A 21682-nucleotide genomic window follows, 5' to 3' on the forward strand; every position below is an offset into this window, starting at 1 on the left:
ATAAACAGTGACTCTGTACAGTTACACAGTGAGTGATCCTCACCCTGAATAAACAGTGACTCTGTACAGTTACACAGTGAGTGATCCTCACCCTGAATAAACAGTGACTCTGTACAGTTACACAGTGAGTGATTCTCACCCTGAATAAACAGTGACTCTGTACAGTTAGACAGTGAGTGACCCTCACCCTGCTGAATAAACAGTGACTCTGTACAGTTACACAGTGAGTGATCCTCCCCCTGCGGAATAAACAGTGACTCTGTACAGTTACACAGTGAGTGACCCTCACCCTGAATAAACAGCGACTCTGTACAGTTACACAGTGAGTGATCCTCACCCTGAATAAACAGTGACTCTGTACAGTTACACAGTGAGTGACCCTCACCCTGCTGAATAAACAGTGACTCTGTACAGTTACACAGTGAGTGAACCTCACCCTGAATAAACAGTGACTCTGTACAGTTACACAGTGAGTGATCCTCACCCTGAATAAACAGTGACTCTGTACAGTTACACAGTGAGTGTCCCTCACCATGCTGAATAAATAGGGACTCTGTACAGTTACACAGTGAGTGATCCTCAACCTGCTGAATAAACAGTGACTGTACAGTTACACAGTGAGTGATCCTCACCCTGAATAAACAGTGACTCTGTACAGTTACACAGTGAGTGATCCTCACCCTGAATAAACAGTGATCTGTACAGTTACACAATGAGTGACCCTCACCCTGAATAAACAGTGACTCTGTACAGTTACACAGTGAGTGACCCTCACCCTGCTGAATAAACAGTGACTCTGTACTGTTACACAGTGAGTGATCCTCACCCTGCTGAATAAACAGTGACTCTGTGCAGTTACACAGTGAGTGATCCTCACCCTGAATAAACAGTAACTCTGTGCAGTTACACAGTGAGTGATCTTCACCCTGCTGAATAAACAGTGACTCTGTGCAGTTACACAGCGAGTGATCCTCACCCTGAATAAACAGTGACTCTGTACAGTTACACAGTGAGTGATCCTCACCCTGAATAAACAGTGATCTGTACAGTTACACAATGAGTGACCCTCACCCTGAATAAACAGTGACTCTGTACAGTTACACAGTGAGTGACCCTCACCCTGCTGAATAAACAGTGACTCTGTACTGTTACACAGTGAGTGATCCTCACCCTGCTGAATAAACAGTGACTCTGTGCAGTTACACAGTGAGTGATCCTCACCCTGAATAAACAGTAACTCTGTGCAGTTACACAGTGAGTGATCCTCACCCTGAATAAACAGTGACTCTGTACAGTTACACAGTGAGTGACCCTCACCCTGCTGAATAAACAGTGATTCTGTACAATTACACAGTGAGTGACCCTCACCCTGCTGAATAAACAGTGACTCTGTACAGTTACACAGTGAGTGATCCTCACCCTGAATAAACAGTGACTCTGTACAGTTACACAGTGAGTGACCCTCACCCTGCTGAATAAACAGTGATTCTGTACAATTACACAGTGAGTGACCCTCACCCTGCTGAATAAACAGTGACTCTGTACAGTTACACAGTGAGTGATCCTCACCCTGAATAAACAGTGACTCTGTACAGTTACACAGTGAGTGACCCTCACCCTGCTGAATAAACAGAGACTCTGTACAGTTACACAGTGTGTGACACTCACCCTGAATAAACAGTGACTCTGTACAGTTACACAGTGAGTGATCCTCACCCTGAATAAACAGTGACTCTGTACAGTTACACAGTGAGTGATCCTCACCCTGAATAAACAGTGACTCTGTACAGTTACACAGTGAGTGACCCTCACCCTGCTGAATAAACAGTGATTCTGTACAATTACACAGTGAGTGACCCTCACCCTGCTGAATAAACAGTGACTCTGTACAGTTACACAGAGAGTGATCCTCACCCTGAATAAACAGTGACTCTGTACAGTTACACAGTGAGTGATCCTCACCCTGAATAAACAGTAACTCTGTACAGTTACAGTGAGTGATCCTCACTCTGAATAAACAGTGACTCTGTACAGTTACACAGTGAGTGATCCTCACCCTGAATAAACAGTGACTCTGTACAGTTACACAGTGAGTGATCCTCACCCTGCTGAATAAACAGGGGCTCTGTGCAGTTACACAGTGAGTGACCCTCACCCTGAATAAACAGTGACTCTGAACAGTTACACAGTGAGTGATCCTCACTCTGCTGAGTAAACAGTGACTCTGTACAGTGACACAGTGAGTGATCCTCACCCTTCTGAATAAACAGTGACTCTGTACAGTTACACAGTGAGTGATCCTCACCCTGCTGAATAAACAGTGACTCTGTACAGTTACACAGTGAGTGATCCTCCCCCTGCTGAATAAACAGTGACTCTGTACAGTTACACAGTGAGTGATCCTCACTCTGCTGAATAAACAGTGACTCTGTACAGTTACACAGTGAGTGATCCTCACCCTGCTAAATAAACAGTGACTCTGTACAGTTACACAGTGAGTGATCCTCACCCTGAATAAACAGTGATCTGTACAGTTACACAATGAGTGACCCTCACCCTGAATAAACAGTGACTCTGTACAGTTACACAGTGAGTGATCCTCACCCTGCTGAATAAACAGTGACTCTGTACCGTTACAGTGAGTGATCCTCACCCTGCTGAATAAACAGTGACTCTGTACAGTTACACAGTGAGTGATCCTCACTCTGCTGAATAAACAGTGACTCTGTACAGTTACACAGTGAGTGATCCTCACCCTGCTGAATAAACAGTGACTCTGTACAATTACAGTGAGTGATCCTCACCCTGCTGAATAAACAGTGACTCTGTACAGTTACACAGTGAGTGATCCTCACCCTGAATAAACAGTGACTCTGTACAGTTACACAGTGAGTGACCCTCACCCTGCTGAATAAACAGTGACTCTGTACTGTTACACAGTGAGTGATTCCTAACCTGAATAAACAGTGACTCTGTACAGTTACACAGTGAGTAATCCTCACCCTGAATAAACAGTGAATCTGTACAGTTGCACAGTGAGTGATCCTCACCCTGCTGAATAAACAGTGACTCTGTACAGTTACACAGTGAGTGATCCTCACCCTGCTGAATAAACAGTGACTCTGTACAGTTACACAGTGAGTGATCCTCACCCTGAATAGACAGTGACTCTGTACAGTTACACAGTGAGTGACCCTCAACCTGAATAAACAGTGACCCTGTACAGTTACACAGTGAGTGATCCTCACCCTGCTGAATAAACAGTGACTCTGTACAGTTACACAGTGAGTGACCCTCACCCTGAATAAACAGTGACTCTGTACAGTTACACAGTGAGTGATCCTCACCCTGAATAAACAGTGACTCTGTACAGTTACACAGTGAGTGATCCTCACCCTGAATAAACAGTGACTCTGTACAGTTACACAGTGAGTGATTCTCACCCTGAATAAACAGTGACTCTGTACAGTTAGACAGTCAGTGACCCTCACCCTGCTGAATAAACAGTGACTCTGTACAGTTACACAGTGAGTGACCCTCACCCTGCTGAATAAACAGTGACTCTGTACAGTTACACAGTGAGTGAACCTCACCCTGAATAAACAGTGACTCTGTACAGTTACACAGTGAGTGATCCTCACCCTGAATAAACAGTGACTCTGTACAGTTACACAGTGAGTGATCCTCACCCTGCTGAATAAACAGTGACTCTGTACAGGTACACAGTGAGTGACCCTCACCCTGCTGAATAAACAGTGACTCTGTACAGTTACACAGTGAGTGATCCTCACTCTGGTGAATAAACAGTGACTCTGTACAGTTACACAGTGAATGACCCTCACCCTGCTGAATAAACAGTGACTCTGTACAGTTACACAGTGAGTGATCCTCACCCTGAATAAACAGTGACTCTGTACAGTTACACAGTGAGTGACCCTCACCCTGCTGAATAAACAGTGACTCTGGACAGTTACACAGTGAGTGTCCCTCACCATGCTGAATAAACAGGGACTCTGTACAGTTACACAGTGAGTGATCCTCAACCTGCTGAATAAACAGTGACTCTGTACAGTTACACAGTGAGTGATCCTCACCCTGAATAAACAGTGACTCTGTACAGTTACACAGTGAGTGATCCTCACCCTGAATAAACAGTGATCTGTACAGTTACACAATGAGTGACCCTCACCCTGAATAAACAGTGACTCTGTACAGTTACACAGTGAGTGATCCTCACCCTGCTGAATAAACAGTGACTCTGTACAGTTACACAGTGAGTGATCCTCACCCTGCTGAATAAACAGTGACTCTGTACTGTTACACAGTGAGTGATCCTCACCCTGCTGAATAAACAGTGACTCTGTACTGTTACACAGTGAGTGATCCTCACTCTGCTGAATAAACAGTGACTCTGTACAGTTACACAGTGAGTGACCCTCACCCTGCTGAATAAACAGTGACTCTGTACTGTTACACAGTGAGTGATCCTCACCCTGCTGAATAAACAGTGACTCTGTGCAGTTACACAGCGAGTGATCCTCACCCTGAATAAACAGTGACTCTGTACAGTTACACAGTGAGTGATCCTCACCCCGCTGAATAAACAGTGACTCTGTACAGTTACACAGTGAGTGATCCTCACCCTGCTGAATAAACAGTGACTCTGTACAGTTACACAGTGAGTGATTCCTACCCTGAATAAACAGTGACTCTGTACAGTTACACAGTGAGTAATCCTCACCCTGAATAAACAGTGACTCTGTACAGTTACACAGTGAGTGATCCTCACCCTGCTGAATAAACAGTGACTCTGTACAGTTACACAGTGAGTGATCCTCACACTGAATAAACAGTGACTCTGTACAGTTACACAGTGAGTGACCCTCAAACTGAATAAACAGTGACCCTGTACAGTTACACAGTGAGTGATCCTCACCCTGTTGAATAAACAGTGACTGTACAGTTACACAGTGAGTGACACTCACCCTGAATAAACAGTGACTCTGTACAGTGACACAGTGAGTGATCCTCACCCTGCTGAATAAACAGTGACTCTGTACAGTTACACAGTGAGTGACCCTCACCCTGCTGAATAAACAGTGACTCTGTACAGTTACACAGTGAGTGACACTCACCCTGAATAAACAGTGACTCTGTACAGTTACACAGTGAGTGATCCTCACCCTGCTGAATAAACAGTGACTCTGTACAGTTACACAGTGAGTGATCCTCACCCTGCTGAATAAACAGTGACTGTACAGTTACACAGTGAGTGATCCTCACCCTGCTGAATAAACAGTGACTCTGTACAGTTACACAGTGAGTGATCCTCACCCTGAATAAACAGTGACTCTGTACAGTTACACAGTGAGTGATCCTCACCCTGAATAAACAGTGACTCTGTACAGTTACACAGTGAGTGATTCTCACCCTGAATAAACAGTGACTCTGTACAGTTAGACAGTGAGTGACCCTCACCCTGCTGAATAAACAGTGACTCTGTACAGTTACACAGTGAGTGATCCTCCCCCTGCGGAATAAACAGTGACTCTGTACAGTTACACAGTGAGTGACCCTCACCCTGAATAAACAGCGACTCTGTACAGTTACACAGTGAGTGATCCTCACCCTGAATAAACAGTGACTCTGTACAGTTACACAGTGAGTGACCCTCACCCTGCTGAATAAACAGTGACTCTGTACAGTTACACAGTGAGTGAACCTCACCCTGAATAAACAGTGACTCTGTACAGTTACACAGTGAGTGATCCTCACCCTGAATAAACAGTGACTCTGTACAGTTACACAGTGAGTGTCCCTCACCATGCTGAATAAATAGGGACTCTGTACAGTTACACAGTGAGTGATCCTCAACCTGCTGAATAAACAGTGACTGTACAGTTACACAGTGAGTGATCCTCACCCTGAATAAACAGTGACTCTGTACAGTTACACAGTGAGTGATCCTCACCCTGAATAAACAGTGATCTGTACAGTTACACAATGAGTGACCCTCACCCTGAATAAACAGTGACTCTGTACAGTTACACAGTGAGTGACCCTCACCCTGCTGAATAAACAGTGACTCTGTACTGTTACACAGTGAGTGATCCTCACCCTGCTGAATAAACAGTGACTCTGTGCAGTTACACAGTGAGTGATCCTCACCCTGAATAAACAGTAACTCTGTGCAGTTACACAGTGAGTGATCCTCACCCTGCTGAATAAACAGTGACTCTGTACAGTTACACAGCGAGTGATCCTCACCCTGAATAAACAGTGACTCTGTACAGTTACACAGTGAGTGATCCTCACCCTGAATAAACAGTGATCTGTACAGTTACACAATGAGTGACCCTCACCCTGAATAAACAGTGACTCTGTACAGTTACACAGTGAGTGACCCTCACCCTGCTGAATAAACAGTGACTCTGTACTGTTACACAGTGAGTGATCCTCACCCTGCTGAATAAACAGTGACTCTGTGCAGTTACACAGTGAGTGATCCTCACCCTGAATAAACAGTAACTCTGTGCAGTTACACAGTGAGTGATCCTCACCCTGCTGAATAAACAGTGACTCTGTGCAGTTACACAGCGAGTGATCCTCACCCTGAATAAACAGTGACTCTGTACAGTTACACAGTGAGTGATCCTCACCCTGCTGAATAAACAGTGACTCTGTACAGTTACACAGTGAGTGATCCTCACCCTGCTGAATAAACAGTGACTCTGTACAGTTACACAGTGAGTGATCCTCACCCTGAATAAACAGTGAATCTGTACAGTTACACAGTGAGTAATCCTCACCCTGAATAAACAGTGACTCTGTACAGTTACACAGTGAGTGATCCTCACCCTGCTGAATAAACAGTGACTCTGTACAGTTACACAGTGAGTGATCCTCACCCTGAATAAACAGTGACTCTGTACAGTTACACAGTGAGTGATCCTCACCCTGAATAAACAGTGACTCTGTACAGTTACACAGTGAGTGATCCTCACTCTGAATAAACAGTGACTCTGTACAGTTACACAGTGAGTGATCCTCACCCTGAATAAACACTGACTCTGTACAGTTACACAGTGAGTGATCCTCACCCTGCTGAATAAACAGTGACTCTGTACAGTTACACAGTGAGTGATCCTCACCCTGAATAAACAGTGACTCTGTACAGTTACACTGTGAGTGACCCTCAACCTGAATAAACAGTGACTCTGTACAGTTACACAGTGAGTGATCCTCACCCTGTTGAATAAACAGTGACTGTACAGTTACACAGTGAGTGACCCTCACCCTGAATAAACAGTGACTCTCTACAGTTACACAGTGAGTGATCCTCACCCTGAATAAACAGTGACTCTGTACAGTTACACAGTGAGTGATCCTCACCCTGAATAAACAGTGACTCTGTACAGTTAGACAGTGAGTGACCCTCACCCTGCTGAATAAACAGTGACTCTGTACAGTTACACAGTGAGTGATCCTCCCCCTGCTGAATAAACAGCGACTCTGTACAGTTACACAGTGAGTGATCCTCACCCTGAAAAAACAGTGACTCTGTACAGTTACACAGTGAGTGACCCTCACCCTGCTGAATAAACAGTGACTCTGTACAGTTACACAGTGAGTGACCCTCACCCTGAATAAACAGTGACTCTGTACAGTTACACAGTGAGTGATCCTCACCCTGAATAAACAGTGACTCTGTACAGTTACACAGTGAGTGTCCCTCACACTGCTGAATAAACAGTGACTCTGTACACAGTGAGTGATCCTCACCCTGAATAAACAGTGGCTCTGTACAGTTACACAGTGAGTAATCCTCACCCTGAATAAACAGTGACTCTGTACAGTTACACAGTGAGCGATCCTCACCCTGCTGAATAAACAGTGACTGTACAGTTACACAGTGAGTGATCCTCACCCTGCTGAATAAACAGTGACTCTGTACAGTTACACAGTGAGTGATCCTCACCCTGCTGAATAAACAGTGACTCTGTACAGTTACACAGTGAGTGATCCTCACCCTGCTGAATAAACAGTGACTCTGTACAGTTACACAGTGAGTGATCCTCACCCTGAATAAACACTGACTCTGTACAGTTACACAGTGAGTGACCCTCAACCTGAATAAACAGTGACTCTGTACAGTTACACAGTGAGTGATCCTCACCCTGTTGAATAAACAGTGACTGTACAGTTACACAGTGAGTGACCCTCACCCTGAATAAACAGTGACTCTGTACAGTTACACAGTGAGTGATCCTCACCCTGAATAAACAGTGACTCTGTACAGTTACACAGTGAGTGATCCTCACCCTGAATAAACAGTGACTCTGCACAGTTAGACAGTGAGTGACCCTCACTCTGCTGAATAAACAGTGACGTGTACAGTTACACAGTGAGTGATCCTCCCCCTGCTGAATAAACAGTGACTCTGTACAGTTACACAGTGAGTGACCCTCACCCTGAATAAACAGTGACTCTGTACAGTTTCACAGTGAGTGATCCTCACCCTGAATAAACAGTGACTCTGTACAGTTACACAGTGAGTGATCGTCACCCTGAATAAACGGTGACTCTGTACAATTACACAGTGAGTGATCCTCACCCTGAATAAACAGTGACTCTGTACAGTTACACAGTGAGTGATCCTCACCCTGCTGAATAAACAGTGACTCTGTACAGTTACACAGTGAGTGATCCTCACCCTGCTGAATAAACAGCGACTCTGTACAGTTACACAGTGAGTGATCCTCACCATGCTGAATAAACAGTGACTCTGCACAGTTACACAGTGAGTAATCCTCACCCTGAATAAACAGTGACTCTGTACAGTTACACAGTGAGTGATCCTCACCCTGCTGAATAAACAGTGACTCTGTACAGTTACACAGTGAGTGATCCTCACCCTGAATACACAGTGACTCTGTACAGTTACACAGTGAGTGATTCTCACCCTGAATAAACAGTGACTCTGTACAGTTAGACAGTGAGTGACCCTCACCCTGCTGAATAAACAGTGACTCTGTACAGTTACACAGTGAGTGATCCTCCCCCTGCGGAATAAACAGTGACTCTGTACAGTTACACAGTGAGTGACCCTCACCCTGAATAAACAGCGACTCTGTACAGTTACACAGCGGGTGATCCTCACCCTGAATAAACAGTGACTCTGTACAGTTACACAGTGAGTGACCCTCATCCTGCTGAATAAACAGTGACTCTGTACAGTTACACAGTGAGTGAACCTCACCCTGAATAAACAGTGACTCTGTACAGTTACACAGTGAGTGATCCTCACCCTGAATAAACAGTGACTCTGTACAGTTACACAGTGAGTGTCCCTCACCATGCTGAATAAACAGGGACTCTGTACAGTTACACAGTGAGTGATCCTCAACCTGCTGAATAAACAGTGACTGTACAGTTACACAGTGAGTGATCCTCACCCTGAATAAACAGTGACTCTGTACAGTTACACAGTGAGTGATCCTCACCCTGAATAAACAGTGATCTGTACAGTTACACAGTGAGTGACCCTCACCCTGAATAAACAGTGACTCTGTACAGTTACACAGTGAGTGACCCTCACCCTGCTGAATAAACAGTGACTCTGTACTGTTACAAAGTGAGTGATCCTCACCCTGCTGAATAAACAGTGACTCTGTACAGTTACACAGTGAGTGATCCTCACCCGGAATAAACAGTGATCTGTACAGTTACACAATGAGTGACCCTCACCCTGAATAAACAGTGACTCTGTACAGTTACACAGTGAGTGACCCTCACCCTGCTGAATAAACAGTGACTCTGTACTGTTACAAAGTGAGTGATCCTCACCCTGCTGAATAAACAGTGACTCTGTGCAGTTACACAGTGAGTGATCCTCACCCTGAATAAACAGTAACTCTGTGCAGTTGCACAGTGAGTGATCCTCACCCTGCTGAATAAACAGTGACTCTGTGCAGTTACACAGCGAGTGATCCTCACCCTGAATAAACAGTGACTCTGTACAGTTACACAGTGAGTGATCCTCACCCTGCTGAATAAACAGTGACTCTGTACAGTTACACAGTGAGTGATCCTCACCCTGCTGAATAAACAGTGACTCTGTACAGTTACACAGTGAGTGATCCTCACCCTGAATAAACAGTGACTCTGTACAGTTACACAGTGAGTGATCCTCACCCTGCTGAATAAACAGTGACTCTGTACAGTTACACAGTGAGGGATCCTCACCCTGAATAAACAGTGACTCTGTACAGTTACACTGTGAGTGACCCTCAACCTTAATAAACAGTGACTCTGTACAGTTACACAGTGAGTGATCCTCACTCTGTTGAATAAACAGTGACTCTGTACAGTTACACAGTGAGTCATCCTCACCCTGAATAAACAGTGACTCTGTACAGTTACACAGTGAGTGATCCTCACCCTGCTGAATAAACAGTGACTGTACAGTTACACAGTGAGTGACCCTCACCCTGAATAAACAGTGACTCTCTACAGTTACACAGTGAGTGATCCTCACCCTGAATAAACAGTGACTCTGTACAGTTACACAGTGAGTGATCCTCACCCTGAATAAACAGTGACTCTGTACAGTTAGACAGTGAGTGACCCTCACCCTGCTGAATAAACAGTGACTCTGTACAGTTACACAGTGAGTGATCCTCCCCCTGCTGAATAAACAGTGACTCTGTACAGTTACACAGTGAGTGACCCTCACCTTGAATAAACAGCGACTCTGTACAGTTACACAGTGAGTGATCCTCACCCTGAATAAACAGTGACTCTGTACAGTTACACAGTGAGTGACCCTCACCCTGCTGAATAAACAGTGACTCTGTACAGTTACACAGTGAGTGGCCCTCACCCTGAATAAACAGTGACTCTGTACAGTTACACAGTGAGTGATCCTCACCCTGAATAAACAGTGACTCTGTACAGTTACACAGTGAGTGTCCCTCACACTGCTGAATAAACAGTGACTCTGTACAGTTACACAGTGAGTGATCCTCAACCTGCTGAATAAACAGCGACTGTACAGTTACACAGTGAGTGATCCTCACTCTGAATAAACAGCGACTCTGTACAGTTACACAGTGAGTGATCCTCACCCTGAATAAACAGTGACTCTGTACAGTTACACAGTGAGTGACCCTCACCCTGCTGAATTAACAGTGACTCTGTACAGTTACACAGTGAGTGATCCTCACCCTGAATAAACAGTGACTCTGTACAGTTACACAGTGAGTGACCCTCACCCTGAATAAACAGTGACTCTGTACAGTTACACAGTGAGTGATCCTCACCCTGCTGAATAAACAGTGACTCTGTACAGTTACACAGTGAGTGATCCTCACCCTGCTGAATAAACAGTGACTCTGTACAGTTACACAGTGAGTGATCCTCACCCTGAATAAACAGTGACTCTGTACAGTTACACAGTGAGTGTCCCTCACACTGCTGAATAAACAGTGACTCTGTACAGTTACACAGTGAGTGATCCTCACCCTGCTGAATAAACAGTGACTCTGTACAGTTACACAGTGAGTGATCCTCACTCTGAATAAACAGTGACTCTGTACAGTTACACAGTGAGTAATCCTCAACCTGCTGAATAAACAGTGACTGTACAGTTACACAGTGAGTGATCCTCACCCTGCTGAATAAACAGTGACTCTGTACAGTTACACAGTGAGTGACCCTCACCCTGCTGAATAAACAGTGACTCTGTACAGTTACACAGTGAGTGATCCTCACCCTGAATAAACACTGACTCTGTACAGTTACACAGTGAGTGACCCTCAACCTGAATAAACAGTGACTCTGTACAGTTACACAGTGAGTGATCCTCACCCTGTTGAATAAACAGTGACTGTACAGTTACACAGTGAGTGACCCTCACCCTGAATAAACAGTGACTCTGTACAGTTACACAGTGAGTGATCCTCACCCTGAATAAACAGTGACTCTGTATAGTTACACAGTGAGTGATCCTCACCCTGAATAAACAGTGACTCTGTACAGTTACACAGTGAGTGGCCCTCACCCTGCTGAATAAACAGTGATTCTGTACAGTTACACAGTGAGTGATCCTCAACCTGCTGAATAAACAGTGACTGTACAGTTACACAGTGAGTGATCCTCACCCTGCTGAATAAACAGTGACTCTGTACAGTGACACAGTGAGTGATCCTCACCCTGAATAAACAGTGACTCTGTACAGTTACACAGTGAGTGATCCTCACCCTGCTGAATAAACAGTAACTCTGTACAGTTACACAGTGAGTGATCCTCAACCTGCTGAATAAACAGTGACTGTACAGTTACACAGTGAGTGATCCTCACCCTGCTGAATAAACAGTGACTCTGTACAGTGACACAGTGAGTGATCCTCACCCTGAATAAACAGTGACTCTGTACAGTTACACAGTGAGTGATCCTCACCCTGCTGAATAAACAGTAACTCTGTACAGTTACACAGTGAGTGATCCTCACCCTGAATAAACAGTGACTCTGTACAGTTACACAGTGAGTAATCCTCACCCTGAATAAACAGTGACTCTGTACAGTTACACAGTGAGCGATCCTCACCCTGCTGAATAAACAGTGACTGTACAGTTACACAGTGAGTGATCCTCACCCTGCTGAATAAACAGTGACTCTGTACAGTTACACAGTGAGTGATCCTCACCCTGCTGAATAAACAGTGACTCTGTACAGTTACACAGTGAGTGATCTTCACCCTGAATAAACACTGACTCTGTACAGTTACACAGTGAGTGACCCTCAACCTGAATAAACACTGACTCTGTACAGTTACACAGTGAGTGACCCTCAACCTGAATAAACAGTGACTCTGTACAGTTACACAGTGAGTGATCCTCACCCTGTTGAATAAACAGTGACTGTACAGTTACAAAGTGAGTGACCCTCACCCTGAATAAACAGTGACTCTGTACAGTTACACAGTGAGTGATCCTCACCCTGAATAAACAGTGACTCTGTACAGTTACACAGTGAGTGATCCTCACCCGGAATAAACAGTGACTCTGTACAGTTAGACAGTGAGTGACCCTCACCCTGCTGAATAAACAGTGACGCTGTACAGTTACACAGTGAGTGATCCTCACCCTGCTGAATAAACAGTGACTCTGTACAGTTTCACAGTGAGTGATCCTCACCCTGAATAAACAGTGACTCTGTACAGTTACACAGTGAGTGATCGTCACCCTGAATAAACGGTGACTCTGTACAGTTACACAGTGAGTGATCCTCACCCTGAATAAACAGTGACTCTGTACAGTTACACAGTGAGTGATCCTCACCCTGCTGAATAAACAGTGACTCTGTACAGTTACACAGTGTGTGATCCTCACCCTGCTGAATAAACAGTGACTCTGTACAGTTACACAGTGAGTGATCCTCACCCTGCTGAATAAACAGTGACTCTGTACAGTTACACAATGAGTAATCCTCACCCTGAATAAACAGTGACTCTGTACAGTTACACAGTGAGTGATCCTCACCCTGCTGAATAAACAGTGACTCTGTACAGTTACACAGTGAGTGATCCTCACCCTGAATAAACAGTGACTCTGTACAGTTACACAGTGAGTGATTCTCACAATGAATAAACAGTGACTCTGTACAGTTAGACAGTGAGTGACCCTCACCCTGCTGAATAAACAGTGACTCTGTACAGTTACACAGTGAGTGATCCTCCCCCTGCGGAATAAACAGTGACTCTGTACAGTTACACAGTGAGTGACCCTCACCCTGAATAAACAGCGACTCTGTACAGTTACACAGTGAGTGATCCTCACCCTGAATAAACAGTGACTCTGTACAGTTACACAGTGAGTGACCCTCACCCTGCTGAATAAACAGTGACTCTGTACAGTTACACAGTGAGTGAACCTCACCCTGAATAAACAGTGACTCTGTACAGTTACACAGTGAGTGATCCTCACCCTGAATAAACAGTGACTCTGTACAGTTACACAGTGAGTGTCCCTCACCATGCTGAATAAACAGGGACTCTGTACAGTTACACAGTGAGTGATCCTCAACCTGCTGAATAAACAGTGATTGTACAGTTACACAGTGAGTGATCCTCACCCTGAATAAACAGTGACTCTGTACAGTTACACAGTGAGTGATCCTCACCCTGAATAAACAGTGATCTGTACAGTTACACAATGAGTGACCCTCACCCTGAATAAACAGTGACTCTGTACAGTTACACAGTGAGTGACCCTCACCCTGCTGAATAAACAGTGACTCTGTACTGTTACACAGTGAGTGACCCTCACCCTGCTGAATAAACAGTGACTCTGTGCAGTTACACAATGAGTGATCCTCACCCTGAATAAACAGTAACTCTGTGCAGTTACACAGTGAGTGATCCTCACCCTGCTGAATAAACAGTGACTCTGTGCAGTTACACAGCGAGTGATCCTCACCCTGAATAAACAGTGACTCTGTCCAGTTACACAGTGAGTGATCCTCACCCTGCTGAATAAACAGTGACTCTGTACAGTTACACAGTGAGTGATCCTCACCCTGCTGAATAAACAGTGACTCTGTACAGTTACACAGTGAGTAATCCTCACCCTGAATAAACAGTGACTCTGTACAGTTACACAATGAGTGATCCTCACCCTGCTGAATAAACAGTGACTCTGTACAGTTACACAGTGAGTGATCCTCACCCTGAATAAACACTGACTCTGTACAGTAAAACAGTGAGTGATCCTCACCCTGCTGAATAAACAGTGACTCTGTACAGTTACACAGTGAGTGATCCTCACCCTGAATAAACAGTGACTCTGTACAGTTACACAGTGAGTGATCCTCACCCTGCTGAATAAACAGTGACTCTGTACAGTTACACAGTGAGTGATCCTCACCCTGTTGAATAAACAGTGACTGTACAGTTACACGGTGAGTGACCCTCACCCTGAATAAACAGTGACTCTCTACAGTTACACAGTGAGTGATCCTCACCCTGAATAAACTGTGACTCTGTACAGTTACACAGTGAGTGATCCTCACCCTGAATAAACACTGACTCTGTACAGTTAGACAGTGAGTGACCCTCACCCTGCTGAATAAACAGTGACTCTGTACAGTTACACAGTGAGTGATCCTCCCCCTGCTGAATAAACAGTGACTCTGTACAGTTACACAGTGAGTGACCCTCACCCTGAATAAACAGCGACTCTGCACAGTTACACAGTGAGTGATCCTCACCCTGAATAAACAGTGACTCTGTACAGTTACACAGTGAGTGACCCTCACCCTGCTGAATAAACAGTGACTCTGTACGGTTACACAGTGAGTGACCCTCACCCTGAATAAACAGTGACTCTGTACAGTTACACAGTGAGTGATCCTCACCCTGAATAAACAGTGACTCTGTACAGTTACACAGTGAGTGTCCCTCACACTGCTGAATAAACAGTGACTCTGTACAGTTACACAGTGAGTGATCCTCACCCTGAATAAACAGTGACTCTGTACAGTTACACAGTGAGTGTCCCTCACACTGCTGAATAAACAGTGACTCTGTACAGTTACACAGTGAGTGATCCTCACCCTGCTGAATAAACAGTGACTCTGTACAGTTACACAGTGAGTGATCCTCACCCTGCTGAATAAACAGTGACTCTGTACAGTTACACAGTGAGTGATCCTCAACCTGCTGAATAAACAGCGACTGTACAGTTACACAGTGAGTGATCCTCACTCTGAATAAACAGCGACTCTGTACAGTTACACAGTGAGTGATCCTCACCCTGAATAAACAGTAACTCTGTACAGTTACACAGTGAGTGATCCTCACCCTGAATAAACAGTGACTCTGTACAGTTACACAGTGAGTGACCCTCACCCTGCTGAATAAACAGTGACTCTGTACAGTTACACAGTGAGTGATCCTCAACCTGCTGAATAAACAGCGACTGTACAGTTACACAGTGAGTGATCCTCACTCTGAATAAACAGCGACTCTGTACAGTTACACAGTGAGTGATCCTCACCCTGAATAAACAGTAACTCTGTACAGTTACACAGTGAGTGATCCTCACCCTGAATAAACAGTGACTCTGTACAGTTACACAGTGAGTGACCCTCACCCTGCTGAATAAACAGTGACTCTGTACAGTTACACAGTGAGTGATCCTCACCCTGAATATACAGTGACTCTGTACAGTTACACAGTGAGTGACCCTCACCCTGAATAAACAGTGACTCTGTACAGTTACACAGTGAGTGATCCTCACCCTGAATAAACAGTGACTCTGTACAGTTACACAGTGAGTGTCCCTCACACTGCTGAATAAACAGTGACTCTGTACAGTTACACAGTGAGTGATCCTCAACCTGCTGAATAAACAGTGACTGTACAGTTACACAGTGAGTGATCCTCACCCTGCTGAATAAACAGTAACTCTGTACAGTTACACAGTGAGTGATCCTCACCCTGAATAAACAGTGACTCTGTACAGTTACACAGTGAGTAATCCTCACCCTGAATAAACAGTGACTCTGTACAGTTACACAGTGAGCGATCCTCACCCTGCTGAATAAACAGTGACTGTACAGTTACACAGTGAGTGATCCTCACCCTGCTGAATAAACAGTGACTCTGTACAGTTACACAGTGAGTGATCCTCACCCTGCTGAATAAACAGTGACTCTGTACAGTTACACAGTGAGTGACCCTCACCCTGCTGAATAAACAGTGACTCTGTACAGTTACACAGTGAGTGATCCTCACCCTGAATAAACACTGACTCTGTACAGTTACACAGTGAGTGACCCTCAACCTGAATAAACAGTGACTCTGTACAGTTACACAGTGAGTGATCCTCACCCTGATGAATAAACAGTGACTGTACAGTTACACAGTGAGTGACCCTCACCCTGAATAAACAGTGACTCTGTACAGTTACACAGTGAGTGATCCTCACCCTGAATAAACAGTGACTCTGTACAGTTACACAGTGAGTGATCCTCACCCTGAATAAACAGTGACTCTGTACAGTTAGACAGTGAGTGACCCTCACCCTGCTGAATAAACAGTGACGCTGTACAGTTACACAGTGAGTGATCCTCCCCCTGCTGAATAAACAGTGACTCTGTACAGTTACACAGTGAGTGACCCTCACCCTGAATAAACAGTGACTCTGTACAGTTTCACAGTGAGTGATCCTCACCCTGAATAAACAGTGACTCTGTACAGTTACACAGTGAGTGATCGTCACCCTGAATAAACGGTGACTCTGTACAGTTACACAGTGAGTGATCCTCACCCTGAATAAACAGTGACTCTGTACAGTTACACAGTGAGTGATCCTCACCCTGCTGAATAAACAGTGACTCTGTACAGTTACACAGTGTGTGATCCTCACCCTGCTGAATAAACAGTGACTCTGTACAGTTACACAGTGAGTGATCCTCACCCTGAATAAACAGTGACTCTGTACAGTTACACAGTGAGTGATCCTCACCCTGAATAAACAGTGACTCTGTACAGTTACACAGTGAGTGATCCTCACCCTGCTGAATAAACAGTGACTCTGTACAGTTACACAGTGAGTGACCCTCACCCTGCTGAATAAACAGTGACTCTGTACAGTTACACAGTGAGTGATCCTCACCCTGCTGAATAAACAGTGACTCTGTACAGTTACACAGTGAGTGACCCTCACCCTGAATAAACAGTGACTCTGTACAGTTACACAGTGAGTGATCCTCACCCTGCTGAATAAACAGTGACTCTGTACAGTTACACAGTGAGTGATCCTCACTCTGAAAAAACAGTGACTCTGTACAGTTACACAGTGAGTGACCCTCACCCTGCTGAATAAACAGTGACTCTGTACAGTTACACAGTGAGTGATCCTCACCCTGCTGAATAAACAGTGACTCTGTACAGTTACACAGTGAGTGATCCTCACTCTGAATAAACAGTGACTCTGTACAGTTACACAGTGAGTGATCCTCACCCTGCTGAATAAACAGTGACTCTGTACAGTTACACAGTGAGTGATCCTCACCCTGCTGAATAAACAGTGACTCTGTACAGTTACACAGTGAGTGATCCTCACCCTGAATAAACAGTGACTCTGTACAGTTACATAGTGAGTGATCCTCACCCTGAATAAACAGTGACTCTGTACAGTTACACAGTGAGTGATCCTCACCCTGCTGAATAAACAGTGACTCTGTACAGTTACACAGTGAGTGACCCTCACCCTGCTGAATAAACAGTGACTCTGTACAGTTACACAGTGAGTGATCCTCACCCTGCTGAATAAACAGTGACTCTGTACAGTTACACAGTGAGTGACCCTCACCCTGAATAAACAGTGACTCTGTACAGTTACACAGTGAGTGATCCTCACCCTGCTGAATAAACAGTGACTCTGTACAGTTACACAGTGAGTGATCCTCACTCTGAAAAAACAGTGACTCTGTACAGTTACACAGTGAGTGACCCTCACCCTGCTGAATAAACAGTGACTCTGTACAGTTACACAGTGAGTGATCCTCACCCTGCTGAATAAACAGTGACTCTGTACAGTTACACAGTGAGTGATCCTCACTCTGAATAAACAGTGACTCTGTACAGTTACACAGTGAGTGATCCTCACCCTGCTGAATAAACAGTGACTCTGTACAGTTACACAGTGAGTGATCCTCACCCTGCTGAATAAACAGTGACTCTGTACAGTTACACAGTGAGTGATCATCACCCTGAATAAACAGTGACTCTGTACAGTTACACAGTGAGTGATCCTCACGCTGCTGAATAAACAGTGACTCTGTACAGTTACACAGTGAGTGATCCTCACCCTGCTGAATAAACAGTGACTGTCCAGTTAAACAGTGAGTGACCCTCACCCTGCTGAATAAACAGTGACTCTGTACAGTTACACAGTGAGTGATCCTCACCCTGAATAAACAGTGACTCTGTACAGTTACACAGTGAGTGATCCTCACCCTGCTGAATAAACAGTGACTGTACAGTTAAACAGTGAGTGACCCTCACCCTGCTGAATAAACAGTGACTCTGTACAGTTACACAGTGAGTGATCCTCACCCTGCTGAATAAACAGTGACTCTGTACAGTTACACAGTGAGTGATCCTCACCCTGCTGAATGAACAGTGACTCTGTACAGTTACACAGTGAGTGACCCTCACCCTGCTGAATAAACAGTGACTCTGTACAGTTACACAGTGAGTGACCCTCACCCTGAATAAACACTGACTCTGTACAGTTAAACAGTGAGTGATCCTCACTCTGCTGAATAAACAGTGACTGTGTACAGTTACACAGCGAGTGAACCTCACCCTGAATAAACAGTGACACTGTACTGTTACACAGTGAGTGACCCTCACCCTGAATAAACAGTGACTCTGTACAGTTAAACAGTGAGTGATCCTCACCCTGCTGAATAAACAGTGACTCTGTACAGTTACACAGTGAGTGACCCTCACCCTGCTGAATAAACAGTGACTCTGTACAGTTACACAGTGAGTGATCCTCACCCTGCTGAATAAACAGTGACTCTGTACAGTGACACAGTGAGTGATCCTCACCCTGCTGAATAAACAGTGACTCTGTACAGTTACACAGTGAGTGACCCTCACTCTGCTGAATAAACAGTGACTCTGTACAGTTACACAGTGAGTGATCCTCACGCTGAATAAACAGTGACTCTGTACAGTTACACAGTGAGTGATCGTCACCCTGCTGAATAAACACTGACTCTGTACAGTTACACAGTGAGTGACCCTCACCCTGCTGAATAAACAGTGATTCTGTACAGTTACACAGTGAGTGACCGTCACCCTGAATAAACAGTGACTCTGTACAGTTACACAGTGAGTGATCCTCACCCTGAATAAACAGTGACTCTGTACAGTTACACAGTGAGTGTCCCTCACCATGCTGAATAAACAGGGACTCTGTACAGTTACACAGTGAGTGATCCTCAACCTGCTGAATAAACAGTGACTGTACAGTTACACAGTGAGTGATCCTCACCCTGAATAAACAGTGACTCTGTACAGTTACACAGTGAGTGATCCTCACCCTGAATAAACAGTGATCTGTACAGTTACACAATGAGTGACTCTCACCCTGAATAAACAGTGACTCTGTACAGTTACACAGTGAGTGACCCTCACCCTGCTGAATAAACAGTGACTCTGTACTGTTACACAGTGAGTGATCCTCACCCTGCTGAATAAACAGTGACTCTGTGCAGTTACACAGTGAGTGATCCTCACCCTGAATAAACAGTAACTCTGTGCAGTTACACAGTGAGTGATCCTCACCCTGCTGAATAAACAGTGACTCTGTGCAGTTACACAGCGAGTGATCCTCACCCTGAATAAACAGTGACTCTGTACAGTTACACAGTGAGTGATCCTCACCCTGCTGAATAAACAGTGACTCTGTACAGTTACACAGTGAGTGATCCTCACCCTGCTGAATAAACAGTGACTCTGTACAGTTACACAGTGAGTGATCCTCACCCTGCTGAATAAACAGTGACTCTGTACAGTTACACAGTGAGTGATCCTCACGCTGCTGAATAAACAGTGACTCTGTACAGTTACACAGTGAGTGACCTCACCCTGCTGAATAAACAGTCACTCTGTACAGTTACACAGTGAGTGATCCTCACCCTGCTGAATAAACAGTGACTCTGTACAGTTACACAGTGAGTGATCCTCACCCTGAATAAACAGTGACTCTTTACAGTTACACAGTGAGTAATCCTCACCCTGAATAAACAGTGACTCTGTACAGTTACACTGTGAGTGATCCTCACCCTGCTGAATAAACAGTGACTCTGTACAGTTACACAGTGAGTGATCCTCACCCTGCTGAATAAACAGTGACTCTGTACAGTTACACAGTGAGTGATCCTCACCCTGAATAAACACTGACTCTGTACAGTTACACAGTGAGTGATCCTCACCCTGCTGAATAAACAGTGACTCTGTACAGTTACACAGTGAGTGATCCTCACCCTGAATAAACAGTGACTCTGTACAGTTACACTGTGAGTGACCCTCAACCTGAATAAACAGTGACTCTGTACAGTTACACAGTGAGTGATCCTCACCCTGTTGAATAAACAGTGACTGTACAGTTACACAGTGAGTGACCCTCACCCTGAATAAACAGTGACTCTCTACAGTTACACAGTGAGTGATCCTCACCCTGAATAAACAGTGACTCTGTACAGTTACACAGTGAGTGATCCTCACCCTGAATAAACAGTGACTCTGTACAGTTAGACAGTGAGTGACCCTCACCCTGCTGAATAAACAGTGACTCTGTACAGTTACACAGTGAGTGATCCTCCCCCTGCTGAATAAACAGTGACTCTGTACAGTTACACAGTGAGTGACCCTCACCCTGAATAAACAGCGACTCTGTACAGTTACACAGTGAGTGATCCTCACCCTGAATAAACAGTGACTCTGTACAGTTACACAGTGAGTGACCCTCACCCTGCTGAATAAACAGTGACTCTGTACAGTTACACAGTGAGTGACCCTCACCCTGAATAAACAGTGACTCTGTACAGTTACACAGTGAGTGACCCTCACCCTGAATAAACAGTGACTCTGTACAGTTAC

This window comes from Scyliorhinus torazame, unplaced genomic scaffold (genome assembly GCF_047496885.1).
Source record: "Scyliorhinus torazame isolate Kashiwa2021f unplaced genomic scaffold, sScyTor2.1 scaffold_305, whole genome shotgun sequence".
In the NCBI taxonomy this organism is placed as follows: Eukaryota; Metazoa; Chordata; class Chondrichthyes; order Carcharhiniformes; family Scyliorhinidae; genus Scyliorhinus; species Scyliorhinus torazame.